This window comes from Macaca thibetana, chromosome X (genome assembly GCF_024542745.1).
Source record: "Macaca thibetana thibetana isolate TM-01 chromosome X, ASM2454274v1, whole genome shotgun sequence".
Taxonomy (NCBI): Eukaryota; Metazoa; Chordata; class Mammalia; order Primates; family Cercopithecidae; genus Macaca; species Macaca thibetana.
In genome coordinates, this window is record NC_065598.1 from 55,656,039 (window position 1) to 55,667,251 (window position 11,213).

The following is an 11,213-nucleotide window of genomic DNA, read 5'->3' on the forward strand; positions in this document are numbered from 1 at the left end:
ACCTTGGAATTACACTGGCTTAATGCCCAACTTAAAAGGCACAGAGTATCAAGCTGGATAAAGAAGCTAGACACAACTGTATGCTGTCTCCAAGAGACCCATCTCATCTGAAATGACACCCATAGTTCAATGTAAAGGAATGGATATAGGTCTCTCAGGAAAACAGAAAGCAAAAGAGAGTAGGGGCTGTTATTCTTATTTCAGACCAAATAGACTTTAAACCAACAATGATTAAAAAAAAAAAAAAAAAAAAAAAAGCAATACATGATATAAAGGTTCAATTCATTCAATTCAACAAGACTTAACAATTCTAAATATGGCCCACTCTCCCTCCATTCTGTCCTGTGGCTGCCCACTGCCCTCCTACTGTTCAGTGTGGCCCTGCTGCACTCCAGCCATGTCCTCTCCAGGATCCCCACTGCCTTCCACCCAGGCCTCACCACCATGGCCTCTGCCAGAGCCAGGTCCTGGTGGACCTGTGTGGAGATGGGACTTCCAGATCCATTCTGGGAGTCACTGAAGCCTTTAAGAGGGACACCAATAGCAAAAAGATGAATCTGGGAGTTTGTGCCTACTAGGATGATAATGAAAAGCCTTACATGCTGCTTAATGTCAACAAGGAAGAGGCCCAGATTACCACAAAAAATTTGGACGAGGAATACCTGCCCATTGGGGGACTAGCTGAATTTTGCACAGCATCTGCAGATCTAGTCCTGGGTGAGAATAGTGAAGTGTTGAAAAGTGGCCAGTTATTCACTGTGCATACCATTTCTGGAACTGGGACCTTAAGGATCAGAGCCAGTTTTCTGCAAAGAATTTTTAAACTCAGCTGGGATGTCCAAACCATCCTGGGGAAATCACACACCCATCTCCAGGGATACTGGCATGCAGCTACAAATTTATTGTTACTATGACCCCAAGACATGGTGTTTTGACTTCACAGGTCGTATGGAGGACATTTCAAAAATGCCATAGCAAAATGTTTTTCTGCATGCCTGTGCCCATAATCCCATCAGAGTGGAACCTCGTCTAGAGCAGTGGAAGGAAATAGCAACAGTGGTGAAGAAAAATAATCTCTTTGCATTCTTTGACATGGCCTAGCAAGGCTTTGCTAGTGGTGATTGTAACAAGGATGGCTGGGCTGTGCGCCACTTCATCAAACAGCATTAATTTTTGTCTCTGCCAATCATATGCCAAGAACATGGAGTTATCCAGCGAGTGTGTGGGAGCCTTCACTGTGGTTTGCATAGATGCAGATGAAGCCAAAAATGTAGAGTCAACAGTTGAAGATCTTGATCCATCCCATGTATTGTAATCCTCCGCTCAGTGGAGCCCAGATTTCTCCTAACATTCTTAACACCCAAATTTGCAAAAACAATGGTTGCAAGAAGTGAAAAGCATAGCCAGCCACATGATTAGCATGCAGACTCAGCTGGTCTCCAACCTCAAGAAGGAGGGTTCTGCCCACATCGGGCAACTCATAACTGACCAAATTGGCATGTTTTGTTTCACAGGGCTAAAGCCTGATCAGGTGGAGCAGCTGACCAATGAATTCTCCATCTACATGACAGAGGACAGCCACATCTCTGTGGCAGGGGTCACCTTCAGTAACATGGGCTACCATGCCCATGCCATTCACCAGGTCACCAAGTAATAGCACTGGTGCAAGGAAGCAGAAACAACCTTTCTGTCTTCAGTCTCTGCTGTTGGGAGCTTCACACAGAGGATGACAGAGGGTGGATGGTGGTGAGTAGATCATTTCTTTCAGCCGCATTGTTTAACAACACTCAGCAATTGAATGTTTCTCAGAAAAGAACATGTAGTGACATAGGGCCGAGGCATCCATGGTTGGTGTCTGGAACATCGTGGCTTTAAACCAAACTCTCCCCTGTCCTTTTATCTCCCAACTTCTCTCAAAGAGTTTATACATGCAAGAAAGTCATCACATCAAAAAACATGTCAGTTATACCATTGCAATATTTCAGAAACTTTAACTGAAGTGTAATACAGTGTTGGGGTTCCTCATGGGAAACAGCACACATTGCAGGCTTTGAGAGAAGACCTGCTTCTATCATGAACAGTCAGCATTGTGTCTGTCCTCTCATGATAGAGCAACCTTAACAACAGACCATATTGCATTTTATGAAAACCAATGAGTCTGCTGACACTACAGCAAGGAAAAAAAAAAAAGAGGTTGTTTTCTGTCTTATTTAAGAAAAAGAGAAGGCTCTCTCTTCTCCCTTGTCATTGTTTTTTTCCTTATAGACAAAGATTTTTAACTAATGTAGATTTTCATCCCATTCTACTGCTTGATTGATCATCAACCCCATCCTGTTGCGATTTATTTAAAAATAAAGAACATAATTTTCTGCTGATACCTTACCATCACCTTTCTCAGCAAAGAATAGTGGAGAGTAGGTAACTGCACTTTATCTCAGCATCCTCCTCAATGATTGTATATTTGTCTTCTGTTGAGATGTTGTCTCTGCCCAGTTGGACCTACTCCCTTTGTTGAATGTACTTGTGCAGTAACTCATTTCACATCATGAGTCAGGTGGCACAGGGCAATACCAGGAAATAGGATATTCTAGGCTTTATGTGCTGCCAGCTGGGATCAAACTTCACTCTTTCTAAAGAACGACCATCTGCTCTAATCATATAGACTTATTGCAGCCTGGTTTATCTGTTACAATAAAATTACTGTAGACACTCCACCTCAAAAAATAAAAAAAGGTGAGGGCGGAGCAAGATGGCTGAATAGGAACAGCTCCAGTCTCCAGCACCCAGCCTGAGCAACACAGAAGACAGGTGATTTCTGCATTTTCAACTGAGGTACTGGGTTCATCTCACTAGGGATTGTCAGACAATCTGTGCTGGTCAGCTGCTGCAGCCCAACCAGAGAGAGCTGAAGCAGGGCCAGGCATCGCCTCACCTGGGAAGCACAAGTGGGAAGGGAATCCCTTTTCCTTGCCAGGGAAACTGAGACACACAACACCTGGAAAATCGGGTAACTCCCACCCCAATACTGCGCTTTACCAAGGGTCTTAGCAAACGGGCACACCAGGAGACTATATCCCACACCTGGCTGGGAGGGTCCCACACCCACGGAGCCTCCCTCATTGCTAGCACAGCAGTCTGCTATCTAACTGCAAGGCAGCAGCGAGGCTGGGGGAGGGGCGCCCGACATTGCTGAGGATTAAGTAGGTAAACAAAGCCTCTGAGAAGCTCAAACTGGGAGGAGCTCACAGCAGCTCAAGGAAGCCTGCCTGTCTCTGTAGACTCCACCTCTAGGGACAGGGCACAGCTAAACAACAACAACAACAACAACAACAAAAGCAGCTGAAACCTCTGCAGACGCAAATGACTCTGTCTGACACCTTTAAAGAGAGCAGTGTATCTCACAACACGGAGGTTGAGATCTGAGAACGGACAGACTACCTGATCAAGTGGGTCCCTGACCCCTGAGTAGCCTAACTGGGAGACATCCCCACTAGGGGCAGACCGACACCCCACACCTCACATGGTGGAGTACACCCCTGAGAGGAAGCCTCCAAAGCAAGAATCAGACAGGTACACTCGCTGTTCAGAAATATTCTATCTTCTGCAGCCTCTGCTGCTGATACCCAGGCAAACAGGGTCTGGAGTGGACCTCAAGCAATCTCCAACAGACATACAGCTGAGGGTCCTGACTGTTAGAAAGAAAACTATCAAACAGGAAGGACACCCACACCAAAACCCCATCAGTATGTCCAAAGTTGAAATGAAGGAAAAAATCTTAAGGGCAGCCAGAGAGAAAGGTTGGGTTACCCACAAAGGGAAGCCCGTCAGACTAACAGCAGATCTCTCGGCAGAAACTCTCCAAGCCAGAAGAGAGTGAGGGCCAATATTCAACATTCTTAAAGAAAAGAATTTTCAACCCAGAATTTCATATCCAGCCAAACTAAGTTTCCTAAGTGAAGGAGAAATAAAATCCTTTACAGATAAGCAAATGCTTAGAGATTTTGTCACCACCAGGCCTGCCTTACAAGGGACCCTAAAGGAAGCACTAAACATGGCAAGGAACAACCGGTACCAGCCATTGAAAAAACATGGCAAAATGTAAAGACCATCGAGGCTAGGAAAAAACTGCATCAACTAATGAGCAAAATAACCAGTTAATATCATAATGGCAGGATCCAGTTCACACATAATATTAACCTTAAATGTAAATGGACTAAATGGTCCAATTAAAAGACACAGACTGGCAAACTGGATAAAGAGTCAAGATCCATCAGTTTGCTGTATTCAGGAGACCCATCTCACATGCAGAGACATATATAGGCTCAAAATAAAGGGATGGAGGAAGATCTACCAAGCAAATGGAGAGCATAAAAAAGCAGAGGCTGCAATACTAGTCTCTGATAAAACAGACTTTAAACCATCAAAGATCAAAAGAGACAAGGCCATTACATAATGGTAAAGGGATCAATTCAACAGGAAGAGATAACTATCCTAAATATATATGCACCCAATACAGGACCACTTAGATTCATAAAGCAAGTCCTTAGAGACTTACAAAGAGACTTAGATGCCCATACAATAATAATGGGAGACTTCAACACCCCACTGTCAACATTAGACAGATCTACAAGACAGAAAGTTAACAAGGATATCCAGGAATTGAACTCATCTCTGCAGCAAGCAGACCTAATAGACATCTACAGAACTCTCCACCCCAAATCAACAGAATACACATTCTTCTCAGCACCACATCACACTTATTCCAAAATTGACCACATAATTGGAAGTAAAGCACTCCTCAGCAAATGTACAAGAACGGATATTATAACAAAGTGTCTCTCAGACCACAGTGCAATCAAACTAGAACTTAGGACTAAGAAACTCAATCAAAACCACGCAACTACATGGAAACTGAATAACCTGCTCCTGAATGACTACTGGGTACATAACGAAATGAAGGCAGAAATAAAGATGTTCTTTGCAACCAATGAGAACAAAGATACAACCTACCAGAATCTCTGGGACACATTTAAAGCAGTGTGTAGAGGGAAATTTAGAGCACTAAATGCCCACAAGAGAAAGCTGGAAAGATCTAAAATTGACACTCTAACATCACAATTAAAAGACCTAGAGAAGCAAGAACAAACACATTGAAAAGCTAGCAGGAGGCAAGAAATAACTAAGATCAGAGCAGAACTGAAGGAGATAGAGACACAAAAAACCCTCCAAAAAAAATCAATGAATCCAGGAGTTGGTTTTTTGAAAAGATCAACAAAATTGATAGACTGCTAGCAAGACTAATAAAGAAGAAAAGAGAGAAGAATCAAATAGACTCAATAAAAAATGATAAAGGGGATATCACCACTGACCCCACAGAAATACAAACTACCATCAGAGAATACTATAAACACCTCTATGCAAATAAACTAGAAAATCTAGAAGAAATGGATAATTTCCTGGACACTTACACTCTCCCAAGACTAAACCAGGAAGAAGCTGAATCCCTGCATAGAACAATAGCAGGCTGTATAATTGAGGCAATAATTAATAGCCTACCAATGAAAAAAAGTCCAGGACCCAATGGATTCACAGCTGAATTCTACCAGAGGTACAAGGAGGAGCTGGTACCATTCCTTCTGAAACTATTCCAATCAATAGAAAAAGAGGGAATCCTCCCTAACTCATTTTATGAGGCCAACATCATCCTGATACCAAAGCCTGGCAGAGACACAACAAAAAAAGAGAATTTTAGACCAATATCCCTGATGAACATTGATGCAAAAATCCTCAATAAAATACTGGCAAACCGGATCCAGCAGCACATCAAAAAGCTTATCCACCATGATCAAGTTGGCTTCATCCCTGGGATGCAAGGCTGGTTCAACCTATGCAAATCAATAAACGTAATCCAGCATATAAACAGAACCAAAGACAAAAACCACATGTTTATCTCAATAGATGCAGAAAAGGCTTTTGACAAAATTCAACAGCCCTTCATGCTAAAAACACTCAATAAATTCGGTATTGATGGAACGTACCTCAATATAATAAGAGCTATTTATGACAAACCCACAGCCAATATCATACTGAATGGGCAAAAACTGGAAAAATTCCCTTTGAAAACTGGCACAAGACAGGGATGCCCTCTCTCACCACTCCTATTCAACATAGTGTTGGAAGTTCTGGCTAGGGCAATTAGGCAAGAGAAAGAAATCAAGGGTATTCAGTTAGGAAAAGAAGAAGTCAAACTGTCCCTGTTTGCAGATGACATGATTGTATATTTAGAAAACCCCATTGTCTCAGCCCAAAATCTCCTTAAGCTGATAAGCAACTTCAGCAAAGTCTCAGGATACAAAATTAATGTGCAAAAATCACAAGCATTCTTATACACCAGTAACAGACAAACAGAGAGCCAAATCAGGAATGAACTTCCATTCACAATTGCTTCAAAGAGAATCAAATACCTAGGAATCCAACTTACAAGGGATGTCAAGGACCTCTTCAAGGAGAACTACAAACCACTGCTCAGTGAAATAAAAGAGGACACAAACAAATGGAAGAACATACCATGCTCATGGATAGGAAGAATCAGTATCGTGAAAATGGCCATACTGCCCAAGGTAATTTATAGATTCAATGCCATCCCCATCAAGCTACCAATGAGTTTCTTCACAGAATTGGAAAAAACTGCTTTAAAGTTCATATGGAACCAAAAAAGAGCCCGCATCTCCAAGACAATCCTAAGTCAAAAGAACCAAGCTGGAGGCATCACGCTACCTGACTTCAAACTATACTACAAGGCTACAGTAACCAAAACAGTATGGTACTGCTACCAAAACAGAGATATAGACCAATGGAACAGAACAGAGTACTCAGAAATAATACCACACATCTACAGCCATCTGATCTTTGACAAACCTGACAAAAACAAGAAATGGGGAAAGGATTCCCTATTTAATAAATGGTGCTGGGATAATTGGCTAGCCATAAGTAGAAAGCTGAAACTGGATCCTTTCCTTACTCCTTATACAAAAATTAATTCAAGATCTATTAGAGACTTAAATGTTAGACCTAATACCATAAAAACCCTAGAAGGAAACCTAGGTAATACCATTCAGGACCTAGGCATGGGCAAGGACTTCATGTCTAAAACACCAAAAGCAATGGCAACAAAAGCCAAAATTGACAAATGGGATCTAATTAAACTGAAGAGCTTCTGCACAGCAAAAGAAACTACCATCAGAGTGAACAGGCAACCTACAGAATAGGAGAAAATTTTTGCAATCTACTTATCTGACAAAGGGCTAATATCCAGAACCTACAAAGAACTCATTCACATTTACAAGAAAAAAATAGACAACCCCATGAGAAAGTAGGCAAAGGATACGAACAGACATTTCTCAAAAGAAGACATTCATACAGCCAACAGACACATGAAAAAATGCTCATCATCACTGGCCATCAGAGAAATGCAAGTCAAAACCACAATGAGATACCATCTCACACCAGTTAGAATGGCAATCATTCAAAAGTCAGGAAACAACAGGTGCTGGAGAGGATGTGGAGAAATAGGGACACTTTTACACTGTTGGTGGGATTGTAAAGTAGTTCAACCATTATGGAAAACAGTGTGGCGATTCCTCAAGGATCTAGAACTAGAAGTACCGTATGACCCAGCCATCCCATTACTGGGTATATACCCAAAGGATTATAAATCATGCTGCTATAAAGACACATGCACACGTATGTTTATTGCGGCACTATTCACAATAGCAAAGACTTGGAATCAACCCAAATGTCCCTCAGTGACAGACTGGATTAAGAAAATGTGGCACATTTACACCATGGAATACTATGCAGCCATAAAAAAGGATGAGTTTGTGTCCTTTGTAGGGACATGGATGCAGCTGGAAACCATCATTCTCAGCAAACTATCGCAAGAACAGAAAACCAAACACCACATGTTCTGACTCATAGGTGGGAACTGAACTATGAGATCACTTGGACTTGGGAAGGGGAACATCATACACCGTGGCCTATCATGGGGAGGGGGGAGGGGGGAGGGATTGCACTGGGAGTTATAGCTGATGTAAATGATGAGTTGATGGGTGCTGACGAGTTGATGGGTGCAGCACACCAACATGGCACAAGTATACATATGTAACAAACCTGCACATTATGCACATGTACCGTTGAACTTAAAGTATAATTTAAAAAAAAAAAAATACTGGAAAAAAACTTTCAGTAAAATACTGGCAAACCAATTCCAGCAGAACATCAAAAAGCTTACCCACCACAATCAATTTTGCTTCGTTTCCAGGATGCAAGGCAGATTCAACATATGCAAATCAATAAACAGAACTGAGGATAAAACACATGATTATCTCAATAGATGTAGAAAAGGCCTTTGATAAAATTCAACATCCCTTCATATTAAAAATTCTCAGTAAAGTAAATATTGATGGAAGATACCTCAAAATAATAAGAACCATTTATGACAAACCCACAGACAATACCATACTTAATGAACAATAGCTGGAAACATTCCCTTTGAAAACCAGCACAAGACAAGGATGCACTCTCTCAACGCTTTTATTCAACGTAGTATTGGAAGTTCTGGCCAGGGAAATCAGGCAATAGAAAGAAATGAAGGTATTGAAATTGAAGAGAGGAAGTCAAACTGTCTCTATTTGTAGGTGACATGATCCTATATCTAGAAAAACTCATCATCTCAGTGCAAAAGCTTCTTAACCTGATAAGCAACTTCAGTAATATTGGAAAAATCAGTATCTTGACAATGGCCATACTGCCTAAAGTAATTTACATATTCAGTGCTATTCCCATTTAACTACTATTGTCATTTTTCACAGAATTAGAAAAAAACTATTCTAAAATGTATATGGAACCAAAAACGATCCCAAATAGCCAAGACAATCCTAACAAAAAGAACAAAGCTGGAGGCATCACGCTAGCTGACTTCAAACTATACTACAAGGCCACACTATCCAAAACAGCATGGTACTGGTACAAAAACAGACACATAGACTAATGGAACAGAGTAGAGAACTCAGAAATAAGACCACCCATCTGATCTGCAATAAACCTGACAAAAACAAGCAATGGGGAAAGGATTCCTGCCCAAGGCCCTGAGAGCCCACCTCTTGCATCAGCAAGACCTGGATGTGAGACATGGAGTCAAAGGAGATTATTTTGGAACTTTAAGGTTTAATGACTGCCCTTTTGGATTTCAGACTTGCATGGGGCCTGTAACCCCTTCGTTCTGGCCAATTTCTTCCACTTGGAACTGATGTATTTATTCAATGCCTGTACCCCCCTTGTATCTAGAAAATAACTAACTTGCTTTCAGTTTTACAGGCTCATAGGTGGAAGGGACTCGCCTTTTCTCAGATGAGATTTTGGGCTTGTAATTTTGGGTTAATGCTGGAACGAGCTAAGACCTTGGTACTGTTGGAAAGGCATGGTTGTGTTTTGAAATGTGAGGACATGAGATCTGGGGGGATCCAAGGGTGGAATGATATGGTTTGGTTTTGTCCCTACCCAAATGTCATCTCATTGAATTGTAGTTTCCTTAATCACCATGTGTCTTGGGAGGGACCAGGTGGAAATAATTGAATCATGGGAGTGGTTTCCTTCTTCCTTTTTTTATTCCTTATGATAGTGAGTTAGTTTTCATGAGATCTGATGGCTTTTTAAGGGGCTTCCCCCTCACTGGGCAGTCATTCTTCTGCTGCTGCCATGTGAAGAATGACATGTGTTCTTCTCCTTCTGCCATGATTGTAAGTTTCCTGAGGCCTCCCCAGCTATGCTGAACTGAGTCAATTCAACCTTTTTCTTTTACGAATTACCCAGTCTTGGGTATGCCTTTATTAGTAGCATGAGAACGGACTAACACTATTCCGTATTTAATAAATGGTGCTGGAAGAACTGGCTAGCCATATGCAGAAAACTGAAACTGGACCCCTTTCTTACACTTTATGTAATAACTAACTCAAAATGGATGAAACACTTAAATATAAAACCCAAAACTATAAAAATGCTAAAAGAGAATCTAGGCAATACCATTCAGGACATAGGCATGAGCAAAGATTTTATGACAAAAACATCAAAAGCAATTGCAAAAAAAGCAAAAATTGACAAATGGGATTCAGTTAAACTAAAGAGCTTCTGTACAGCAAAAGAAACTATCATCAGAGTAAACAGTCTACAGAATGGGAGAAACTTTTTGCAACCTATCCATCTGACAAAGGTCTATTATCCAAAATCTACAAGAAACTTAAATAAATTTATAAGAAAACAACCTTGTTAAAAAGTGGGCAAAGGACATGAACAGACACTTCTTAAAAGAACACATATGTGTGGCCAACAAACATATGTAAACAAGCTCAACATCACTGATCATTAGAGAAATGCAAATCAAGACCACAATGAGATACCAACTCACACCAGTCAGAATGGCCAATATTAAAAAGTCAAGAAACAACAGATGATGGCAAGACTGCGTAGAAAAAGGAATGTGTTTACACTGTAGGTGGGAATGTCAATTAGTTCAACTTTTGTGGAAGAGAGTGTGGCTATTCCTCAAAGACCTAGAACCAGAAATATCATTTGACCCAACAGTCCCATTACTGAGTATATACCCATAGGAATATAAATTGTTCTATTGTAAGGATACATGCATGCATATGTGCATTGCAGCACTCTTCACAATATCAAAGACATGCAATCAACACAACATGCCCATCAATGATAGACTGGTTAAAGAAAATGTGGTACATGTACACCATGAAATACTGTGTAGCCATAAAAAGCAACAGGATCATGATTTTTTTGTTTTTGTTTTTGTTTGTTTGTTCGTTTGTTTTGCAGAGACATGGATGGAGCTGGAAGCTGTTATACTCAGCAAACTAATGCAGGAACAGAAAACCAAATACTGCAAGTTCTCAGTTACAAGTGGTAGCTGAATGATGAGAACACTTGGACATGGTGAGCGGAGGACAACACGCAGTGGGGCCTGTTGGGGAGTGTGGCAGGAGGGAAAGCATCAGGAAAATTGCTAATGGATGCTGGGCTTAATAACTTGGTGATGGGATGATCTGTGCAGCAAGCCACCATGACACATGTTTACTAATGTAACAAATCTGCACATTCAGCACATGTCCCCCTGAACTTAAAAGTAAAGCAAAATAAAAATA

At 41.0% G+C, this 11,213-nt stretch overlaps 1 pseudogene; it reads left to right on the top strand.

Moving 5' to 3' along the window:
* Positions 1-274: 274 nt before the first annotated feature.
* Positions 275-11,004, top strand: LOC126946554 (aspartate aminotransferase, mitochondrial-like; annotated as a pseudogene).
* The last annotated feature ends 209 nt before the right edge of the window (positions 11,005-11,213 follow it).